General features: G+C 43.1%; 1 pseudogene; it reads left to right on the top strand.

The window, feature by feature from the left end:
• Window positions 1-12,329, top strand: part of LOC142426762 (centromere protein Q-like) — a 148,167-nt pseudogene extending 135,838 nt beyond the window's left edge.
• Window positions 12,330-22,180: the final 9,851 nt, after the last annotated feature.

Below are 22,180 nucleotides of genomic sequence, written 5' to 3'. Positions count from 1 at the left end.
TCCATATCCATATTATACTTAGATACAGAGTACAATATAAATACAAGAAAACAGCCAAAACAACATTTCGAGTCAAAGGGAAGGATAAGTCCCTTCAGCAAAATCACTGTGAACCTGGGGAACCTCTCTCATGTGGCAATCAATCATCACGGGAGGCACAACACTGGCAATGACTCTGTAATTGAGATGAGGCATGCAAAGTGATTAACGCTGAGCGTGGCACCCAAAATGCGCAGTAAATGACGATCATTATGCTGCGAAAGAGTCAGTATCTCAGCTAAGATAAAAGATCATGATCGGATACAAAATGTTCTGGAATGTTCCAGGATCTCCTTAGTGAGTAAATCCCTGAATCTCAAAGTGTTTGGAGTTCCTTTGACCACAGTATTAAAAAAAAATCATTTAATTGGGGGCTCATACACTCTTATCACCATCCATCCATCCATCCATCCATCCATCCATCCATCCATCCATCCATCCATCCATCCATCCATTGTGTCAAGCACATTTGTACACCTGTTGCCATCATCATTCCAAAAACATTTGCTTTCCCCTTGAGCCCTTGGTATCAGCTCCTCCTTTTTACCCCTCCCTCCCCTCTCCCCCTCCCTCATGAGCCCCCGATCATTTACAAATTATTGTTATTTTGCCAAATCTTACACTGTCCGACATCTCCCTTCACCCACTTGTCTGTTGTCCGTCCCCAGGGAGGAGGCCATAATGTAGCCCACAGTCTTGGAAGGAAGAGAAATCCAAGCTTTTATCTACTAAGTCATGAATAGTTCTGACCGGTAACCCCCACAAAAGGTCGTTCCAAACACCTGTCCAATTGGGCTAAATCACTCAGTGACTTCCTATTGGTCAACGTCTGCTCCCATGCATTGTTCAGCTGGAAACCGGCTGTTAATCCATTTCCCTGTCCTGGCATTTGGATCTGCATCTGGTTTTCCACCCAGCGCGGGCGTTTTCAAAGGAAACAGGTGTCGAGGATGTTGGGTTCTGAAATCTCAGAGCAAAGCTTTGGCGGAAAAACGAATCCTAGACACCGTGCAGCAAGACCTCCACTCCAGACCTGACTGGGAGCAGGACTTACCAGATCCAGCCACTTAGACAAGCCCAACAAGCCACAGCCTTGTAATGCAAGCCGTCCTCCCCGATTGCAAATTCGAGGCCAAATTAGCTCTGGGGAAGGTCCGACACGCTCTGGGATTATTCTCCTCTGAAGGAATGTTATCAGGGCTGCTTCCAGCCCCTCGGCTGCTAGCTCTAGGCACTATTAGAAGACCCCTCCTTTCAGAATGTTTTCCTCAAAAACTCAAACTGCCACGTGTCCCTGCGAGCCTGGGATGCTGCTTACAGAGCTACCACCCCGTTTGCTCAGTGGCGAGCTGGGTTCCACAGTCCGGGGTTCTCTGTGACACACATTGATAAAGAAAGCCCATGCCCATGTTCGGCGAAAAGACCAGCTCCTACCTGGTCGCAGACTCTGTCCGTGGGCGCTCGGTGGGATCAAGGTGCACAGAACAAAGAGAATAGAGATGCACAGGGGGCTCTCCATTTCTCCCGTCTCACCAAGGGTCCGCGGTCTTTCTCCAGCTGAAGAGACCAGAGTGTCTATCGGTACTTTGTTAGGGAAGGCTGCCCATTAATAATTAACCTTTACACGTGCTACCTGGGGTCCAGACAGTTTCCTGGTGACCCCCACCCCACCCCCGATCTAACTCTCTGGACTGAAAAGGAAAATATTAATTTACAAAAGTTTTGTCTTGATCCCATTGCAGTGCCACGCACTCTTACCTTCTTACCAAAGTTAGTCTTCCAGAATGAGCAATTGGCAATGAACGTGCTGTGTTTGGAAAGTCTGTCAAAGGTCAGGGGTAGGTGGCTCCCCATGTTGCCTAAGCCTCCCTCTGGCAGTGCTGTGGAGGGTAGAAGGGTTACAGCCCTGGAGTTTCAAGTCCCTGAGCTCGGGAAGGGACAACGGCTCGGGGCAGTGTGGGAAGCCCCCAACAGTTGGTTTTCCGCGGAGTTGGGCACAATGACCGCAGGCGGTGGTCCAAGTATGGTGGAGCAGCAGATCTAGGCTCTACAGGAAAGAGGCTGAAACCCTCTAACCTCAGTGTAAGGAGGAGCTGAGGGAGAGGCAGAGCCAGAACTCGGTGCCCTCCTTCACGGTCCCATGGAAGGATGATCCTAGAGCAAACACACTGTGTCCCGCTCTCTGTTGATTACCTCTGTTGAGGACTTTGGTCATTTGAACAGGGAGGCCACTCAGCGAGACCCTAGAGGGACAAGGCTGCCATGATTGACCCGGTGGTGTTTTCTAGGGCTCTAGTTTTATTTGACCCAACATTCCTGTCTTCCTCTCTCCCTTCCTCGGTCCTTTTCTTCCTTCTTTCCTTCCCAGCCTCCCTCCGGCCTTCCTTCATGAGTATATGTGCCAGGATCGAGGGACACACAAGTGAACAGAACAAAGATCTTAGTCTTGCTCGAATGGTCTATCTGCTGGGGAGTAAGAAGTCAGATAATAAACAAGCCATAGATGCCACTGGACATCCCCTTACAGAAGGGTCCTGGGAGGAGACGAGCCAGTTAGGGTGCGATGTAGCACCGATGAAACATAAGACTTTCCACTAGTTCCTAAATGCTTCCTCCTCCCCCCCCCTCCACTATCACGATCCCAATTCTACCTTACAAATCTGGCTGGACCAGAAGATGCACACTGGTACAGATAGGAACTGGAAACACAGGGAATCCAGGGCAGATGATCCCTTCAGGACCAGTGGTGAGAGTGGCGATACCAGATTGTTGGAGGGAAGGTGGGTTGGAAATGGGGAACCAATTACAAGGCTGTACATATAATCTCCTCCTTGGGGGACAGACAACAGGAAAGTGGGTGAAGGGAGACGTCGGACAGGGCAAGATATGAAAATATAATAATTTATATATTATGAAGGGTTCATTAGGGAGGGGAGAGCGGGGAGGGCAGGGAAAAAATGAGGAGTTCATGCCAGGGGCTTAAGTGGAGAGCAGATGTTTTGAGAATGATGAGGGAAATGAATGTACAAATGTGCTCGACACAATTGATGGATGTATGGATTGTGATAAGAGTTGTATGAGCCCCTAATAAAATGATTAAAAAATAATAAACAAGCGATAAACAGGAGACTCGTGTAGATGTGTAGAATAATATCAATGCTATGGACAAATGGAAGTGTTTTAGAGTTATGTGTCTGCAGAGTGTGTGTGTGTGTGTGTGTGTGTGTGTGTGTGTGTGTGTGTGTGTGTGTGTGTGATGGTGAGAAGATAAGAGCAGGTAAGGCAGAATGCGGTTTTAAATGAAGATTCGGGGTAAAACTTGTTGGGAAGCTGATCTTTGAGCAATGGCTCGAGAAGGGGCAAGAGAATTAGCCCTGAGAATATCTTGCAGAGCAGAGCTGCAGGCAAACAGAACAACCAGTGCAAAGGTCCCAGGGTAGGAGCACGCCTGGTGTTCTGGGAACAGCAAGACCAGTGAACAAAAAGAGAGTGGGCAGTGGAGTCAGAAGCAGGGAAGGAGGTGGTAGCACAGGTCACACATAATTTTGTAGGCCATTATAGACTCTTTGGGTTTTTAGGCCGAAGAATCATTCTAGACCAGTGGCTTTCAATCTTCCTAATGCCATGACCCTTTAATACAGTTCCTCATGTGGTGACCCCCCAACCGTAAAATTATTTTCGTTGCTACTTCATTACTGTCATTTTGCTACTGTCATGACTTGGGCGACCCCTATGAAAGGGTCGTTTGAAACCCCCCCAAAGGGGTCGCGACCCACAGGTTGAGAACCGCTGTTCTAGACAGACGCATGACATGATTTGAATGACACTTTTAGAAGATCACTCTAGTTTGCTAGGTTGGGACATATTAAAAGGGAGCGAAGATGGAAGTTCGGAGACTTTTCTGGAGATTTTTGCTGCGATCCCGTTAGAGGGTGATGGTAACTTGGTCCAATTTGTAACAGAGGAAGTGGGGAGAAGAAAAGGAGGATGGTTGTATTTTGAAGTAGAGTTGACAGATTTTCCAAATGGCTGGAAGGGGAGTTGTGAGAAAAAGAGGGGTGGAGGAAGACTTCAATAGGACTCTTTCAGATGAGCAAGCTGACTAAGGCATTGCTGTCAGCTGGTAGAGGGGGCACTGGGCATGGAACATGCTCAATCAAGTCAGTTCTGAGAGCACAACACTACGCACAACAGAATGAGCGATCGCCCCATCCCATGCTGTCTTCGTGGGGTCAGGTAGGGACTCGATTTTGGCCACCTGGAGGTTGAAATGCCTCTTGGACATCTAAGGGGGGGATGCCAAGTAGATGGTTCGATGACTTGATGGTCATTGCCTTGGTGAATATGACCGGGAGGATCTTCCGAAGCCACAGCTGGTTGGATAGGCTAGGACCCAACCCAAAGCCTACCTGTGTTCTGTCCTTTGCCTAAGGGGCTGTGGCTCCGGAGCATCTAGTCAGATGCACCACAACTTGACCGTCCCTTCGTTGGAGTGTGGTGGCTCTTGTTTTTCTCTGAAGCTAGAAGCTATGTCACTGGTATGTCACATGTCAGCAGGGTTGCCCAAGGTGGACAGGTTTTAGCAGTTTCCAGATAAAGAACAGACTTCAGTGAAGGACTAGGCTCTCCACACCTGAGGAATTAGGCCCTGAAACATAGGCATGGCATCAAAACCATTGTCAGATACTGGGAACTTCAGGAAGAGAAGCAGAAAAATTTGTTGAGCTCCTGGCGTCAGAAGGTCCTCAGCTATGACTGAGGAAGAGCTGTCTTCTCAAAGTAGAGCCATAATGACAGGGATGGAGTCACGCCGCCGAGAGCTTCTTTGTTGAAGGGGCATGGCTCAAAATGAGAACAGCTGCAAACATCTATTAAAAATTGGAACTTGGAATGTTCAAAGTATGAATTTGGGAAATGGTTACTGTTATGTTGTTAGGGACCGTTGAGTGGGTTCTGACCCATAGTGACCCTATGCACAGCAGAACAAAATACTGCCGGGGTCTTTGCTATCCTCGCAATCTCTCCTATGTCTGTGCCCATTGTGGTAGCCACTGCATCGGTCCATCTCATTAGGGACTCTTCTCTTTCCCATTCTACCAAGCATCATGACCTTCTCCAGGCACTGGGCTCTCCTGACAATATGTCCAAAGTAGGTGAGATGCAGTCTTGCCGTCCTTGCCTCTAAAGAGCATTCTGGCCTTACTTCTTCCAAGACAGACTTGTTTGCCTTCTAGCAGTTGATGGCACTTTCATATTCTTCGTTAGCTCCTCCATGCAAATGCATCAGTTCTTCTCCGGTATTCCTTACTCAATGTCCAGTTTTCACATGCATAGTGAAGTGATTGAAAACACTATGGCTTGGGTCAGGAACATTATAAGTCATCAAAAAATGAAATGAAATGCCTACAAATCGATATCCTGGGCATTCTTGAACTTCAATAGGCATTGGCTGTTTTGAATCAGAAAATGAAATGGTTTACTATGCTGGAAATGACAGATTCAAGAGGAACGGTGCTGCATTCATCGTCAAAAAGGGCATTTCAAGACCTATGTTGAAGCACAATGCTGTCTATGATAGGATAATATCTACCCCCACACGAGGAAATCCAGTCAATACAACTATTATTTGTATTTACGCATCAGACACAGGGGATGCTGACAATGAAGAATTTTACTCACCTGTTCAGTCTGATATTGATCACAAATGCAATCAGAACGCAGTGATAATGATTGGCAATCGGAATGCACAAGCTGAAAACACAAAGGAAGGAATAGTAGTTGGAAAGCCTGGCGTTGGTGAGAGAAATGAAGCCAGAGATTGCGTGATAGAGGACTGCAAGATCAGTGACTTCCTGATTGACCAATATTCTTCGACAACACCAAGGTGACTATGCATATGGACCCCCCGGATGGAATACACAGAAAATCAAATTGACGACATGTGTCCGAGGAGAAGATGGAGAAGCTCAATATCAGACGCTGAAACAAGGCCTGGGGCTTCCCGTGGAACAAACGATCAATTATTCATATGTAAGTTCAGGTTGAAGCTGTAGAAAATGAAAACCGGTCCATAAGCGCCAAAACACGAGTTTGAATATATCCCTCCTAAATTTCGAGAACATCTCAAGAACAGCTTTGACACATTAGACACTACTGAGAGGAGACCCGATGAGCTGTGGGATGACATCAAAAACCTCACACAGGAAGAAACAAACGGTCACTAAAAAGATAGGAAAGAAAGAAAAGATCAAAATAGATGTTAGAAGATACTCTGAAACTGACTGTTAATTGATTGTAGAGTAAGAACTAAAGAAAAAAATGGAAAGATTCTATGGGTAAAATATTGAACAAGGCAAGATGCATCAAAAGAAGATGTAAAGAATACAGAGTCACTGTATCAAAAAGAACTAGTTGCCATTCAATGATTTCATGAGGTAGAATATGAGCAAGAGCCATTGACACTGGAGGAAGAAGTCCACGCTTCACGGGAGGCATTAGCCAACACAGGACTTCAGGAATCGATGGAACACCAATTGAAACGTGTCAAGAAGTTGATGAAGTATTGAAAGCACTCACTCATCTATGCCAACTGACTGAAAGAGATTCGTGTTTGTATCCATAAAGGAAGACGATGCCACAGTGCTCAAATTATAACACACTATCATTATTATCACGTGCAAGTAAAATTTTTCTGAAGATAATTTTAAAAATGTTTGTTAGAGTACAATAACAGAGACCCGTTAGAAATTCAAGTCAGGTATAGAAGAGAATGACGTATAACATTACTGCTATCAGATGGGATGTGTATGGACTACACAAAGGTCATAAAATATTATGGACAATGTTAAGAGGAGTGAGAATTTCATAGCACTTCATGGTGCTCATGAGTAACCTGAACATAGATAAAAATTTAATATCAGAAAAGGCGTGTACCAGTACAATATTGCTGAGCAGATAATGCAGGAAGCTGGGCTGAGATGTGAGTACTATACAGTTTGTGGAGTGACTGGGTGGTGCACGATTGGACCGATAAGCAAAACCAGTACAAATGAAGAAAAGGTGGAAGTAGTCCAGGATTTGACTTTCCTTAGATCCACAATGAATATCCATGGAAGCAGCAGTCCATGAATCAAACAACGCTTTGCATTGGACGAATCTGCCGCAAAAGACCTGTTGGAAGAATCAAAAGAGCAAAGATGTCGCTTTGGTGACTAAGGTGTGCCTGACCTGAGACATCATATTTTCAATCATGTGTTCATTTGCCCGTGAATGCTGGGCAGTGCATAGAAAGACTGAAGAAAGGATGCCTTTGAATGATGTTGCTGGGAAAGCTCTGTCTTAGAGAATCACAGTCAGGATGCTCCTGCCATTGACTCACGTATGCTGGACGTGTTATCAGGAGGGACTAGTCCTTGGAAAAGGCCATCATGCTTGGGGAAGAAGAGGGTCAGTGAAAACGAGGACGACCTTTCACGAGGTGAATGGGCACACTGGGTACCACACTGGGTCCAAGCATCGTAATTACGAGGATGCTGAGGGTTGGGGGAATATTTTGTTCTGTTGTACGTAGGGTGACAGGAAGTCACAATGGACTCAAGGGCACCTACCAACAACAAGTGAGTGCTTCCAATGGTGAGCTTTGGCTTATTCGGACAGGTTGGTGGTTTGAGTCCACCCAGAAGTGCCTTGGAAGAAAGGCCTGGCGAATCTACTTAAAAAAAAAAAAGACCCAGCCATTGAAACCCCATGGACTACAGTTTACATTGACATGCGTCTGACTCAACTCGATGGGGATTGATTTATAGAATTCATATATGTAATTATGAAATATATTTTTGTTATATATCATCTAGTTGATTCTAATTCTCAGCAACTACAAGACAGAGTAGAACTTCCCCAGGAGGTTTCGTAGGCTGTGATGGGCACAGAGCAGGCTGCCTTTTCTCTCACAGAGTGGCTGACGGGCTCCAATGTGGCAGCTCTTGTTTGGCAGCGTTGAGCCTACCCCGGGCTCCTTATAAAACTATAGTAGTGCTATATAATTTGCAAACAAATGAATATCCATATACGGAGTGGGAATGCTCCGGATTGACTCCATCATTGCTTCCAAAGAGGCAGTAGTAGATCCGTGAGCAGGATCTTCTGGTCAGCTCCAGGCTCAAGCAAGCGCAGCAGTTTATCAGGAACTCTTTGCTTTGCAGCCAATGAGCAGGAGGTAAGCCTGCATCCCTGAGAGGCCAGCAGTTCTCAAGCCCTGCACGTCAGGAGAGATTAGATGCTCCTTCCTGTGCAATTCTGTAAGGACTTTTCTAATTTGGGTGACGTTGCACTTTGGTCTGCATCCTCTTTCTGAAATAATAATGGCTTTATAATTAGATTTTTAAAAAATTGTCCCCTTCTTGCTCTCTTTTAATTTGAAGAGCTTCTTGAAGAACCAGAGATTGCCAGAGACTGGCATTTGATGACCTGCAATGTAACCCTTTTCTTTAGTGTGATGGTGATAAGAAAGTTAATCAGAAGGAAAGGGATAAATATTTTACAGGAGTAAAGAGAGCAAGTCCCAGGAGGGAGAAGCTAAGAGTTCAAGGTGAAGTTGACTGATGAGAAGAGCAAGGTTTTTATATTTAGAATCATATTTTTTTCTATTTTCATCTCCAGCTACTGGGAATACCTGAGTATAGCAACCTCTAATTATAGTTCTAAGAAAGGAGTAATCACAACAATAATGTTTAGATTGGGATTTTTATCTCTCTAATTTTACAGTTCAATTTTAGAGAGATTGGGATAGGGCACCAAGGCACCTCACTAATAAAAACCAGAGAAGATGGAAACATCGGGATAGGTAGACAGCTGAGCCCAGGGTTGGTTCTCAGAAACCTGTACCCAAACCTCAGCAGCCACCTAAACCTGTGTGCATGGCGTCAGTCACCTGTGACTCATCCCAACCCTGTATATTCCAGAGTCGAACTGCACCATCAAATTTTCTTGAATGTAATCTTTACGACAGTCGTTCTCTGAGCCTTTCTCCCACGGTGCTGTTGCTTAAGATCGCAAGGCCAAGTTTTATCTAGGAAGGCAAGATTTCCTCTCGCATATTGGTCATGTTGTCAGGAGAGACTAGGCCCTGAAAAAGGATGTGTTACTTGGTAAAGTAGAGGGACAGGTAAGAAAGAAGACGCCCAAGGAGGTGGATTGACACAGTGGCTGCAGCAGTGGGCTCACACATAGGAACAGTGATGGTGTGGGACTGGGCTGTGCTTTCTTTTGTATGCAGGGTCCTTGTGAACTGACTGGGTGGTACCTACTGACAGCAACAACAACAATTGGATGCAAACCATTTGTACCGCCCAGGCACCCTTTGAACTCTTAATTCTGCACCTCTGGCTTTCCCCAGAATACAAGTGAGTCTTCTTAAACCTCAATTTCATTTGCTTCAAGGGTGAAATGTATGAGGTTTGCAGAATCGTGTCCTTGGCAGATGACTCCATTCTTGATCTCTCCTTCCTGAAGACAACCTGCCAGGGTGGGTGCGACCAAGCTTCAATTGGGCCACCAGGTGATCTGTGTGAATGTTCTTGTACCATGTGGGAAAACAACAAAAGCAAGGAGGGGAAACTAGTTAATTTGAGTTGGCTTGGAAGTGGTTCTCCTTGGGAAAGAAGTTGGATTGGAGTTTAACCTTTTCCTTATCTCTGCTTGAAAGAAAATGGCCAGCAAACAAATGGAAGGTGTAAACAAGATTGTAGAGGAGATCACAGACTATTGGACAGAATGATGTATTGTAAGCTTTGGAAGCAGGGCTTTATATTTATTCAAGGTTTACAATGCCTGGTGACTAGGGGTCTATTGCCTTGACTCTGCATCTGACTTGGGCAACTCTTGTAATTCTCGGCCTCCACTTACTCAGCCATAAATTGAGATCATGAAGATTAAGTTATAACAAAACTCCTGGGACAGTCAGATTTGATGAGAATTATCGCCCCCCAGGTTACAGGTGGGTAAATTGAGGTTCAGAGAGATCTCTTGTCAGAGTTCACACGCCTGAGAAATCTAGATTGTTAATCATATGAAGATTTCTAGGTGGCCGTAATCTTTAATGGTCTTGGATTCTCAAAGTCCAAGGCTGAATTGCAGAACAGCCAGGGAGCAGAGCAAACTCTCTTTCTTGCTTTCTTTAAAAGAAATATTTCGTTTGAATTTTGTTGAAAATATACCCAGCAGAACATACCCCAGTTCAGCTCTTTCTACACGCACAAACCAATGATGATGGTTGTAGTCTTCGAGTTATGCAGTTATCCTTCATCTCCTTTACCACACAGACTCACTGACATGAACTCACTGCTGCTGCTGCTGCTGTTAGGTGGCCACTCAGTTCTCACTCGTACCGACCCCGTAGACAACAGAATGAAGCCCCGCTCAGGCCTGCGCCACCCTCAACATGCTGTCATGTTGGAGGTCACTGTTGCAGCCGTGGTGTCAATCCATCTTGATGATGGTCTTCTTCTTTTTCTCACGGCCTCTCTACTAAGTGTGATGTCTTTTTCCAGGGACCTGTCGCTTCTGACAACCTGTTCAAAGTACATCAGACAGGCTTGCCTTTTTTGCTTCTAAAGAGCATTCTGGCTGAACTTCTTCCGACCAAGACAGATCTGTTTGTTTTTTTGTGTGTGTGTTTTGGGCAGACTATGGTACTTTCAATACTTTTCATCAATACCATAGTTAACTCAAGTGCATAGATTCTTCTTCAGACATCCTGATTCAATGTTTATCTTTCACAAGCATAAGACGTGATGGCAAATACCGTGCCTGAGCACTGCTAACCTGAGGATTGAAGAGAAACTAGCGATAAATGGTGAAAACGCTTAATCTGCTGTGTCCAGGATGTCTGGCAAAGTAAAGCTCTCCAAGAAAAATCTCAGCAGTTAAAAACAAATCCCAAGAGAAAAGGACAAAGACTTGGAGTTATCAGAGGAACTGATGGAGAAGAAATGGAGTTATCAGAGAAAGAAGTTAAAGGTTCAGTGTAAACCAACAAACAAAAGCATCTTTCTTCTAAAGAGACAGGACAACAAAGCAAGCTAATTTAAAACAGGTGAAGAGAACACGCAACAAGCAAAACACCGGGCAACCTCTTTCAAAGATAAAACAAGAGCACCTGCAAGCTATGGTTGAAAAAGCAATATGAACCATTTTGACTACCAATGTTAAAGAAGGTGAAAAAATTCAGTGCCATCTTAACTTTGTGAGAAAAAAAAAAGATTGCTACAATTATGTGCGACACTGCAAGTCCCTCCTACAAATCTGAAAAATTTAACCAACGGGTCAAATCTACTGAAAATGGAAAACAAAAAATCACAGCACAGAGCTAACAAAAGCAGGTCTGATATTGTTGCAGGAAGAAGTGGATAAAATAGTAGAGACCATAGAGTCAATGACGGAGAGTATTCTGAGCCTAAAAAACAAAATTCAGATTTTGACAAATGAAGTGGAAGAAGTAAGAAAAGAAGACAAAACAAGTGCTTCAAATAGATCATAGTGGGTGAGATAGTCAATGTTTGTTGTGCCAACCTGGCCAATGAACACATGTGGGATTAATTGAAGGGCGGAGAGATAAATAATGGCTCAGCAAACCTCACTGCTCTTGTCTCTTTCTCTGCTCATCGGACCAGTGTGCGGCTGCCTTGCTTGGTCTGTGCCTCAATTTGCAAGCTACACTACCTGTGGGACACCTAACCCGTGGACTGTGTTGCTGTAATTTGAGGTTCCTTCAAGACCTGCTTCGCTACACTATTGGAATTTACATCTCTTGAACTGGGGACTGTTGGACCCTGTCATCTGGCTCACTGTTAGTGACCTGCCTTGCTGTTTGCTGCCTGTGCCAGATAGCCTGAATTGATCTACAGAGGACTACCCAGTGGCCCTCAAGACTTGAAGGACTGCCAATGTCTCACAGCTGTCTCACAGGAGTGAGTTGGACTGAGCCATTTGTATTGCTTTATACTTTAATTAAGTATTTATTTCTTATGTTATATATAGCTATATAAATATACATAAAATTATTAACAGTCTGGTGTTGTTTCTCTAGAGAACCCCGTCTTACACAGTGGGGTATTCAATCTTACAGAACTTCCTGAGAACAGTCTCAAAGCACACATATTTCAGGGTGAAAATCTGACACTAATTCCCAATCAGAATGCTCTTCTAAAGGATTGGAGACTCTTCATAAATCATTGCAGATGAAGAACATGTTAACATTTATTGAACCCTATAACAAACTGGACAACTCTTAAAAATTTTATAGGAGAATGTTTTATATTAATTTAATATTTTTGAGTGGATAAAACTGTTACCTACAATGATGTTACTGAGGCTGAAGCTTCTGTGGGAATTATCCTCTAATAAAAATAGACTTAAAGTAAATATATATGTAATGGCTTGGGTCAGGCACATCTTAGTCCTCAAAGTAACATCCTTGTTTGTTAACACTTAAAGGAGGGCTTGTGTAGGAGATTTACCCAGCACCCAATGTTTCTTGATCTCTTTACTGCTGCTTCCATGAGCATTGATCCAAGCGAGATGAAATCCTTGACAACTTCAATCTTCCCTGTTTATCCTGATGTTTCCTATTGACTCAATTGTAAGGATTTGAGTTTTCTTTACACTGAGTTGTAATTTATATGGAAATCTGCAAACTTTGATGTTTATCAGAAAGTGCTTGAAGTAGAAAGCAAAGTTGTGTCTTCTGCTATTAATAAGATTTCTCCAATCCTGATACTGTATTCTTCCTCCAATAATTCAACTTTTTTGAGGATTTGCTCAACATACAGTTTGAATAAGGATAGTGAAAGGATGCCTCGATGTACACCTGTCTTAATTTTAAATCATCTAGCATTCCTTTGTTCTGTTGGCACAGCTGCTTCTTGATCCATGTACCAGTTCCAAATGAGCATTCGGAATGTTCTGGCATTCCCATTCTTCTCAAGGTTATCCGTAGTTTAAGACGCAAACTGTCGAATACCTTTGCATAATCAATAATACAGAAGAAAAGCTTTTTTTCAGATATCCTCTGCTTTAAGGCAAGATACATCTGACATCAGCAATGATATCCCTTTTTCCACATCCTCTTCTAAATCCAGTTTGAATTTCTGGCGGCTCCCTGTCAATTTATTGCCACAATCACTATTCAATGATCTTCAGCAAAATTCTACTTGTAGGAACCATGAATGGTATTACTCATTAATTTCCTAATTCTACCACCTTTCTTTGGCATGGGCTCAATATAGCTCTCTTCCAATCGGCTGACCACAGAAATTTCTAAATTTCTTGGCATCGATGAGTGAATGCTTCCAGTGCTTCATCAGAGGCTGAAACACTTCAGCTGGCATCCTGTCAATTCTCGGAGCCTTGTTTTTCTGAAATATCATCAGTGCCGCTTGGACTTCTTAAGTTCCATCAGATTTTGATTATGTGCTGTCTCCTAAAATGGCTCCATTTGGGCCAGTTCTTTTTGATATAGTGATTCTGTATATTCCTTCCATCTTCTTTTGTTGCTTGTCATACACTGTTCAATAGTTGCCCAGAGAAGCTTTTAATATTGCACCTCGAGAGCTAAGCTTGATACATGCTGGGCATATCCTTCAGTGTTGGTTTTCTCACTCCAGGGCTTTGTACATTCTGTTATAATACCTTAGTTTGTCTTCTCGAGCTGCCTTTTGGAAGTTTCTGTTTGCTCTTTTGCTTCGTCCTTTCTTCCGTTTGCTTCAGGTCAGCTACATTCAACAGCAAGTTTCAGAGTTTACTTCGATCTTTTCTTTCTTTCCCCTATCGTCAATGGTTGTTTGCTTTCTCCCCGCAGTATGTTCTTGATGTCATTCCGCAGTTCATCAAGTCTTCCGTCCCTGGTGCCCAATGAAGCAAATGTGTTCCTGAAATGTCCTGAAAATTCAGGTGGAATATACTGCAGGGCATATTTTATCTTTCATGGGTTTAAGAAAATCTTCTTCTACTCCACGTTCATGCCATCAACTGATGGTCTGTTCCACAGTTAACTCAACGGGCCCTCTAAACTTCCCATCTAACTTTTTGCATTACCAAGTTACCGTCCTGGAGACCCACAGGGGCAGTTCTACCCTGCTCTATCGGGTCACTATAAGTCAGAATCAACTCAATGGCAGTGGAGTTTTGTTGTTGTGTTCTTGATTCCACCCAGATAGCTAGTTCAGAGAGCTTCTTGCTCAAGGAAGACATTCTAAACTACTGCATGACTGAAGGAGAGCTTGGGCAATAGTTTTGGTTCAAGGCTTCTGGTTTAAAGATTATCTCGGGATAAGAGTTTGGAGAGATTCATAAGCTTCAAGGACTCCCGCAAGTCTATATCCCAAGAGAGTTTAAAATTCAATCCCAAATTGCACTCCCGTTGACCAGGATGCTTCCATAACATCAGTTTTGAGGTGGTGTTTTCTGGACAACTGGCAAATGATGGCCCGTAATTTCCTGAGTGTAAATAACCTGCAACAACAATATCATAGGTTACCGAAGGTTCAGCTAGGAGAGTAGGTGCCCAGAACATGCCTCTAAGGTACCCCGTATACAGTTAAAAATAGCCTAAATATCAGTAGAGAACTGGCTATGGTATCCATGAGAGAGATTCAAAAAGTTCATTAACAAATTCTGTTTCTGAGACCTTTTTCTATATTTACTTTTATGTGTTCAGGTCTGTGCTGGATTTCAGCTACAAAATTGTGGCAGGAGTAATCAACCAACCAACCAACCACGTTCAGAGCAGTCTTTTATGCTGAGATGCGGTGGAACCAATCATTCATTTTGCGATTTTAGTAGTTCCAATATAATGGAAAGCCACTTCTATCTCTTCATTTTATGCTTGGAAGCAAAAGGACAGAACAAGTGGCCTTGACCAGGGAGCAAGACAGTGAACATTATTGGCCCCTAAAAGTTAGCCAATGGCTCCTGGCGAGTTTTCCTTTTTGTGGGAAAATGGGAGGGCAAGGTCTAGTATTGTTCATATGCCTACATTGTGCCTGCATCCTCCAGCGGCTTGGGGAGCTAGCTGGTGCTCGGTGAGGGCTGATCCTGGCAAAGCTCCTCATGCAGAAAAGCCAAGCGAGTCATGAATCATCAGGAGCAACACACAAGGGTATCCTGTGGGATGTGGACCCATCCACATGCCCATTCTCTTTGTGGATCCCAGTACTTCTTTGAGGGCAAAGTTACTGGACGGGCCAGGGGTACTGACTGGTCAGATTGAAATGAACTGACACGCTTTTGTATTAAGTGACATTGACACCACGGTGTCACAGACACATCTCGTAAAAACGCTCCAAGGTTAGCACATACAACCCTTGGCTTCTAGAAATCAGAAATGAATTACCATGATTCTCAGAATTCCCAACGATCTAGCTGAAGTTCTGACGAGCTACCGATGAGTCGTCACTTTTTGCCAGGAAGTTTTCTTGTTGACATGGCTGTTCATTGATCACTAGGCAGGAGTGACAAACTCAGGAGCCAACTCCCATGGTTATAAGCATGTTGTCAGACTCTACACGGTGGCCTATGAGCCTGGGAAATATCTTGTGATGTAGGCACAATGAATTCCTTTCTCCAGAGGGGGAAAACAGGCTCAGAGAGTTGCCGAGTTGCTGAAATCCTCCACCTTTTATTAAGTGAGAGGATGGGATTTGTACTATCTTTGTCTGACTTAAAGGCCCACAGAGCAAGATGTAGGTGTGTCAAAGGCAGTTAGAATTGGCTTGTGAGATCTTCTTGTACCCCAGGTTTAAAACACACACACACACACACACACACACACACACACAGCAACAAACCATCTTGTACTGTGTGTGTACACACATTGTATGCTGATTATCATTGGTCTTTAAAGAGAGGCCCTCGCAGCCTCTCTCAGCTATTCCGTGGAAATGGCCCTTAAATAACCCAAAGAGACACAAGAGAAACTCGCAGTAATGAAAGCATGCTACTGGGATAAATTATACCATCTCTATGAAAATTATCTTCCTCTATTCAGCCATCAGCAGTTAAAAGGGACCGGCATGGTGAAGAAACTATAGCCTGTAGCTAGGAACAGAGCAATGTGTGACAGGAAATTGTCAGGGTGAGCCTGGACTACCAATGATGACAGCTTATCTCCACCATAAACCCGTGATACACACGCTCTTCCATCATCTTATTATTCTTGAGTCTCTGAGTTAGATCATATCAGTATGTCTTTCTGGGTCTTCCAGAAAACAATGAGCCAGCTGCTTTAATAATTCTCTGCAAATACTTTATTTTTTAAAAAACTATTCTCATTCAGACATAAAAACAAAATGCCGATAAATATATGATTTAACTCTTTATTAAGAAGCTCAAGTCCACAAACATATGGATAATAGAAAGATGAAATGAATGTGAAGTGGAAGTGAAACTAATTTCTTCCATAGTCAGCGAGGAAAGTCATTTGAATCTCTCCAGGACAAGACCAAATTTGCATCGCTGTTCGTGTCCTTGTTAGATGCCATGGTGTTGATTTCAACCATAGGTACTGTATGTGTACCCAAACAAAATGCTTCCCAGTCTACACCACCTTCATAGTAGGCGCTAGGTTTGAGCCCTGTATTGCGGTCAGTGTGTTAATCCAGAGAATTGATGGTCTTATTCTCTTACATGGACCTTCTACCAAGCTTGGTGTTCTTCAGGGACTGGTCCCTTCTAATAGTATGTCCAAAGGACTTGGCATGATAGCACACCCTCTTCACATCTAAGCAGTCGTCTAGCCATATTTCCTCCACGTAGAGTTATGCCTTTTCTGGCAGTCCATGGCACTTTGGTTACTCTTTGCCAACACCAAGATTGAAGTCCTCAACTATTCTTCTGCCTCCCGTATCCATTTCTACTAGTGATCCACAATTTACCAAATATCCACAATTTACCAAATATCCACAATTTACCAAATATCCACAATTTACCAAATATCCACAATTTACCAAATTGAGAAACAGCTCAAACGAAAAAGAAAACCTAAACTCACTGCCGCAAGTCAGTTCCAAATCATGGTGGCCTCATAAGGCAGGGTAGAATGGTCCCTGTGGTTTCAGAGGCTGTGCATCTTCATGGGAGCAGAAAGCCTCATCTTTGTCCTGAGCAGCGGTTGGGGAATTCGAAAATCTGGACTTGCTGCTAGTAGTCCATTTCATAACCCACTAAGTGACCAGGGCTCCTTGAAAGAGTTCAAGGGCAGTGAAAAGGTTCATCAGCTGGCCCAGGCAAAACTATTGTTTGTAGACAATGCATAATTTCCTAAGGAAGTACACCATTTTCCTTTCAATTCATGTTAAGGTGTGGTAGGGAAGTGAAGAGTCATAGACATCTGAACCTAACAGGACTGATGTCATTCCTGAAAGCAAGGGCATCTTTTTTAATTTTTTAGGCTCTGAAAGGAGCTAGGTTTCCCTGCTGGGTTCTTCCCTTCCTAAGGCTTGTGGGTGCACCGTGGGTCAGGCGCTGTGCTGCTCCCCAGGATGCTCGCTCTGAGGGAGAAAGACGAAGTTGTCTGCTCCCATGAAGATTTACGGTCTTAGACATTCAGTATAGGTTTGCTATGAGTTGGAATCAGGTCGCTGGTCGCGGTTTTTAAAATTGCATAGGCAGCAAGCACAGAGTTTACTATGTCTGACCTAGAAAACCAGGAGAAGTAAGGTAATGCCTAATTCCACCCCCCCCCCAAATTAGAGAGTGCCATCAAGCCTCATGATGAAAATCTCTTTGACATAGGTTGGAGTCTTCCTGCTTTCCAGGGTGGCGGCACCATTTGACAGTCCACCCGCAGTGTCTACATCCTTGCCGGCATTTGTTGTGTCTGGATCTTTGCTACGGATGCTGGGCTGAGGTGACATCTCGTTGCTTTCATTTGCATCTCTTGAATGGTTAATGATCACTAACATCTGTTGCCACTGGATGTCTTCTTGGTGAAGTGTCTGTTCGTGGCCTCTGCCCATGAAAAAATTCCATCATTTGGCTTTTTCTTATTGAAGTGTTGATGTTCTCTACAAATTTTAGATATTAATCCCTTGTCTAATATGCCATTGCCCATTTTCCCCCTCTGTGGGGTCTTTTCTTCCGTGAAACCATTTGATGTCCATAAATGGCAGGTGTTCAGAAGGTCTCAGTTATCTATTTTTCCTTCTATTTGTGTGTTTTATTACGTGTGATAATATATTTATGCCACTTATGAGAGCCCTTAAGTTTGTTCCTATGCTTTCATTGATGATGTTTATGGGATCTAGGTTTTCAATGTACATCTTTGATCCCTCTTGAATTTGTTTTTTATATGATGTGCAATAGGTCCTGTTTGATTTTTCCGCAAGTGGATATCCAGTTTTGTCACACTCTCTACAGACACCACTTCTTCCCTATTGTTGCGTTTCAGCCCTTTGATAAAGACGAACTGTCTGTAGGTGGATGGATTTACTTCTTGGGCTCCCCATCCTGTCCCATTGGTCTGTGCATTTATCATTGTACTGTTTTGACTACTGTGGCTTTGAGGTCAGGAAGTAAGAGGGCTCCTACTTAGCTCTTCCTCTTTCGGATTTTTTCCCTCTCCTTAGAAAATTAGGCACTAAGTTCTTTTTGTCCCCTTCTCTTTAAAGAACGGCGTTGGAATCTGGATTGAGATGGTTTCTCTGGATTGCTTTGGGTAGTATTGACATTTTTACAATGTTAAGTCTTTTTATCCATGTGCATGATATGTTGTTCCATTTATTTATGTCTTTTTTGGTTTCTTGTAACAGTTATTTGTAGCTTTGTTTTTCTTTGCATAGGTCTTTTGTTTCTCTAGTTAGATTTATTCCTAAGTATGTTTCCTTTTGAGTGGCTATTGGAAATGGTATTTTTTTTCTTTGAGAGGTCTCTTTGTTGGTATTAAATCTGACTGGTTTTGAGTTATTGTATCCTTCCACACTGCTGAATCTTTCAATGAATTCCTATAAATTTTTTTTTGCCCAGTCTTTGAGATTTTCCATGTGTAAAATCATATAGTCTGCAAACAGAATTTTATTTCTTCTTTGCCTATTTGGATAAAGGGCCCCCTGCTTGTGTAATGTTACAGCGCTCTCTTAGGACTGCCAATACATGCCCAAAGAGTACACCACTCCACCCAAGCCTCAGCCTGAAGGTATTCCATTCTGCTTCCTTGCAGGAGCAAAGTTAGCTCCCTCAATTACATGCCTGGAGGCCCTCCATTACACCCACCCGTCCCCTGCCAGGAGGCACTAGCTCTTGCTGGCTCTGTGGGCTTGGAACACCACGGCTCGACCTCACAGGGTAGCTTTGGGTTCTGCTGCTGCCTCTCTGACACACATCTGGTGTCAACATTGTCTTCAGATCCAAGAGGTTCCATGTACCGGGATCACAGCGCCCAGAAAACATGCCCTTTCCTGGCTCTTGTGCTGGTGATAAAATCTCCCTCTTCCTTCTGAGATTACGCAGTAGTGTTTAAGCAGAATTGTATTCAATCTCCATATATTGGAGTTTTTTCCCCTTGATCTTCCTATTGCCAATTTCTAATGTTATAGTGCTGTGATCTGAGAAGATGCTTTGTAGTATCCAGATGGGTGAAAATTTATTGAGGCTTGCTTTGGTCTGCTCGGAAGCATACATGTTCCATGTGTGTCAGAAGAGAGTGCATAATGCAGCGGTTCTCAACCTTCCGAATGCTGCACCCCTTTCGTACAGCTCCTCTTGTTGTGGTGACCCCCCCAACCATAACATTATTTTCATTGCTACTTCATCACTGTCATTTTGCTACTGTTGTGAAGCATAATGTAAATATCTTCTTTGTGGGATGTATTTTCATTGTTACAAATTGAACCTAATGAAAGCATAGTGATTGATCACAAAAACAATATGTACTTATATATTGTGAAAGATATAAGTGTTTTCTGATGGTCTTTGGTGACCCCTGTGAAAGGGTCAGTCGATCCCCCAAGGGGGTCGCGACCCACAGGTTGAGAACCGCTGGTGTCATGTTTTATTTTTGGGTGTAGTGTTCTGTATACTTTTATGAGGTTAAGTTGGGAGATTAGTTCTTCTGTGGCTTTGTTGAGTTTCTCTCTAGTTGTGTTTAGTTCTGTGGCTTTGTTGAATTTCTTCTTAGTTGTTCTGTACTTTATTCAAAAAAAGTAGTATATTAAAGTTTGCTACTATTGTTTATTTCTCTTTTCAATTCTTTAAGACTTTATTCAATGTACCTTAAAGTTTTCTCACTGAATGCATAGATATTTCTTATGGTTATGTCATTGCTCAATTGACCCTTTAGTCATTATATAATGTCTTTCTTTGTCTTTTATGCTGGTTTTGCCTCAGAGTTTGTTTTGTCAGAAATTAATATTGCCACCCCTATTCTTTATTGATTAGTTAGTATGATAGATTTTTTTCCCTCACCCTTTGGATTTTAGTCTATTTTTGGCTTTGTTTTGGTGGTGTCTCTTGTTGACAGCTTATTGATGAATTCTATTTTCTTATGCATTCTGCTACACTCTATCTCTTTAATTAGTGCATTTAATTCATTTATATTCAATATAATTGTTGATAAGTATACATTTATTGCTGCCATTCTTCTGTGGGTGTATGTTTTATTGGGGGGTGCTGGAGGTTTCTTTATTCAACATAATATGTGCTGAGTCCACTTTGTTCATGGAATTTCTTGTCTTCCCCCCCTCGTTGCTGATGTTTTAGTGTCTACTAAATTCTCATGATATTCCTCTGATTTGCTTTAATGAGGCTTACTTATTTTCTTTGAGGGAACCCTGTATTTTAATTGACTTAGTCCCAAGTTTAAAGCAGCCTGTTCTATCTTGAAATTTACTTGACTTCCTCTCCCCTTTGAAAGTTTTGTAACGGCACAATTCCCTTTATTTATTTTGCCACTATCTTAATTGAAAATTGATAGTGTGGGTGCCCTATTTTCAGTTTTGTAGATTTGCTTTACTTTGGAGACTGTAATCTGGGTGGTATCATTGTGTGTTGTGTTGTGTGTTCTAATCGTAGGTTGTTGTCTGCTCTTGCTGGTCCTCTGTATAAAGAATTGGGTTTCGTCTGAGGTAGCCATAGTTACGTGGCAGAGGTTTTGGAGGATTGCATGAGAAAATCCACATTCATATTATCATAATGCCTAACACAATAGGCCAGCTCTTATTTTATTTATTATGACCTTTCATCCTGAGTTTTGTTTCCCCTGTCCCTGACATGAGGTGTCCTTGAGGCACACTGGTTAAGCACTCAGGCACTAATCGAAAGGTTGGTGGTTTGAAACCAGGCAGTGGCTCTGAGGGAGCCTGGGAATCCACTGTCATGTCGAAAGCCTTGGAGTGAGCTCTGTTCTGTAATACGGGGTCTCTATCAGCTGGAGTCACATGAGCAGACACGCCAGCAACATCTGTACATGTTGCTTCTTGTTCTCTGTTCCTTTCTTGTAACTGACTGCAATTAAAAAAAAATGTCAAACCAAAGCCAAAATCACTGACCTCTAATTGATTATGACTCCCAGGACAGAGTTGAGCTGCTCAGGGGGGGGTGTGTGTGTGTGTGGGATTTCTGAGGCTGTGAATTTTTATGAGCCCCAGACCTCATCTTCCATCCAAGGAGCAAGTAGTGGGCTTGAACTGCAGACCACTGGGTAATCCACGAGGCCACTGGGCTCCCCAGGATAATTACTTTCAGTGTTTTTTTAAAAAATTAGAATGTAGGTGTCATGTCCTTGACTTTGCCATTAACTGCAGGTATTGTTAGGCATTCCTTCCTCTAACAAAGGAAAGCCCATACTCAATGGTTGCTTTCTTCTTTGCTGACTAATTCCCATCATCAGCACCTATCCAGACCCTCTGACCTGGAATTTAAATTTAAGGAGTGCTTTGAGTTCTCAGGTTATACAATTCGTGGATATTAGAGATATACTCAGAAGGAGTCCTCGCAGGGAAGCTAGGAACACAAAGACCTGAAGAAGTGACTCTCGGGGGTCAAGACAGGAGCTTTGCGTGAGTTTGTCTCCTGAGCTAGGTCCAAGAGAGCCTGGGAAGTGGAGTGAAACCACCCACACACCCAGGAAGTTCCCTTTAGCAAGTGTGTTTTG

This window comes from Tenrec ecaudatus, chromosome 14, assembly GCF_050624435.1.
Source record: "Tenrec ecaudatus isolate mTenEca1 chromosome 14, mTenEca1.hap1, whole genome shotgun sequence".
In the NCBI taxonomy this organism is placed as follows: domain Eukaryota; kingdom Metazoa; phylum Chordata; class Mammalia; order Afrosoricida; family Tenrecidae; genus Tenrec; species Tenrec ecaudatus.
This window is presented reverse-complemented; position numbering and strand designations above follow the sequence as displayed.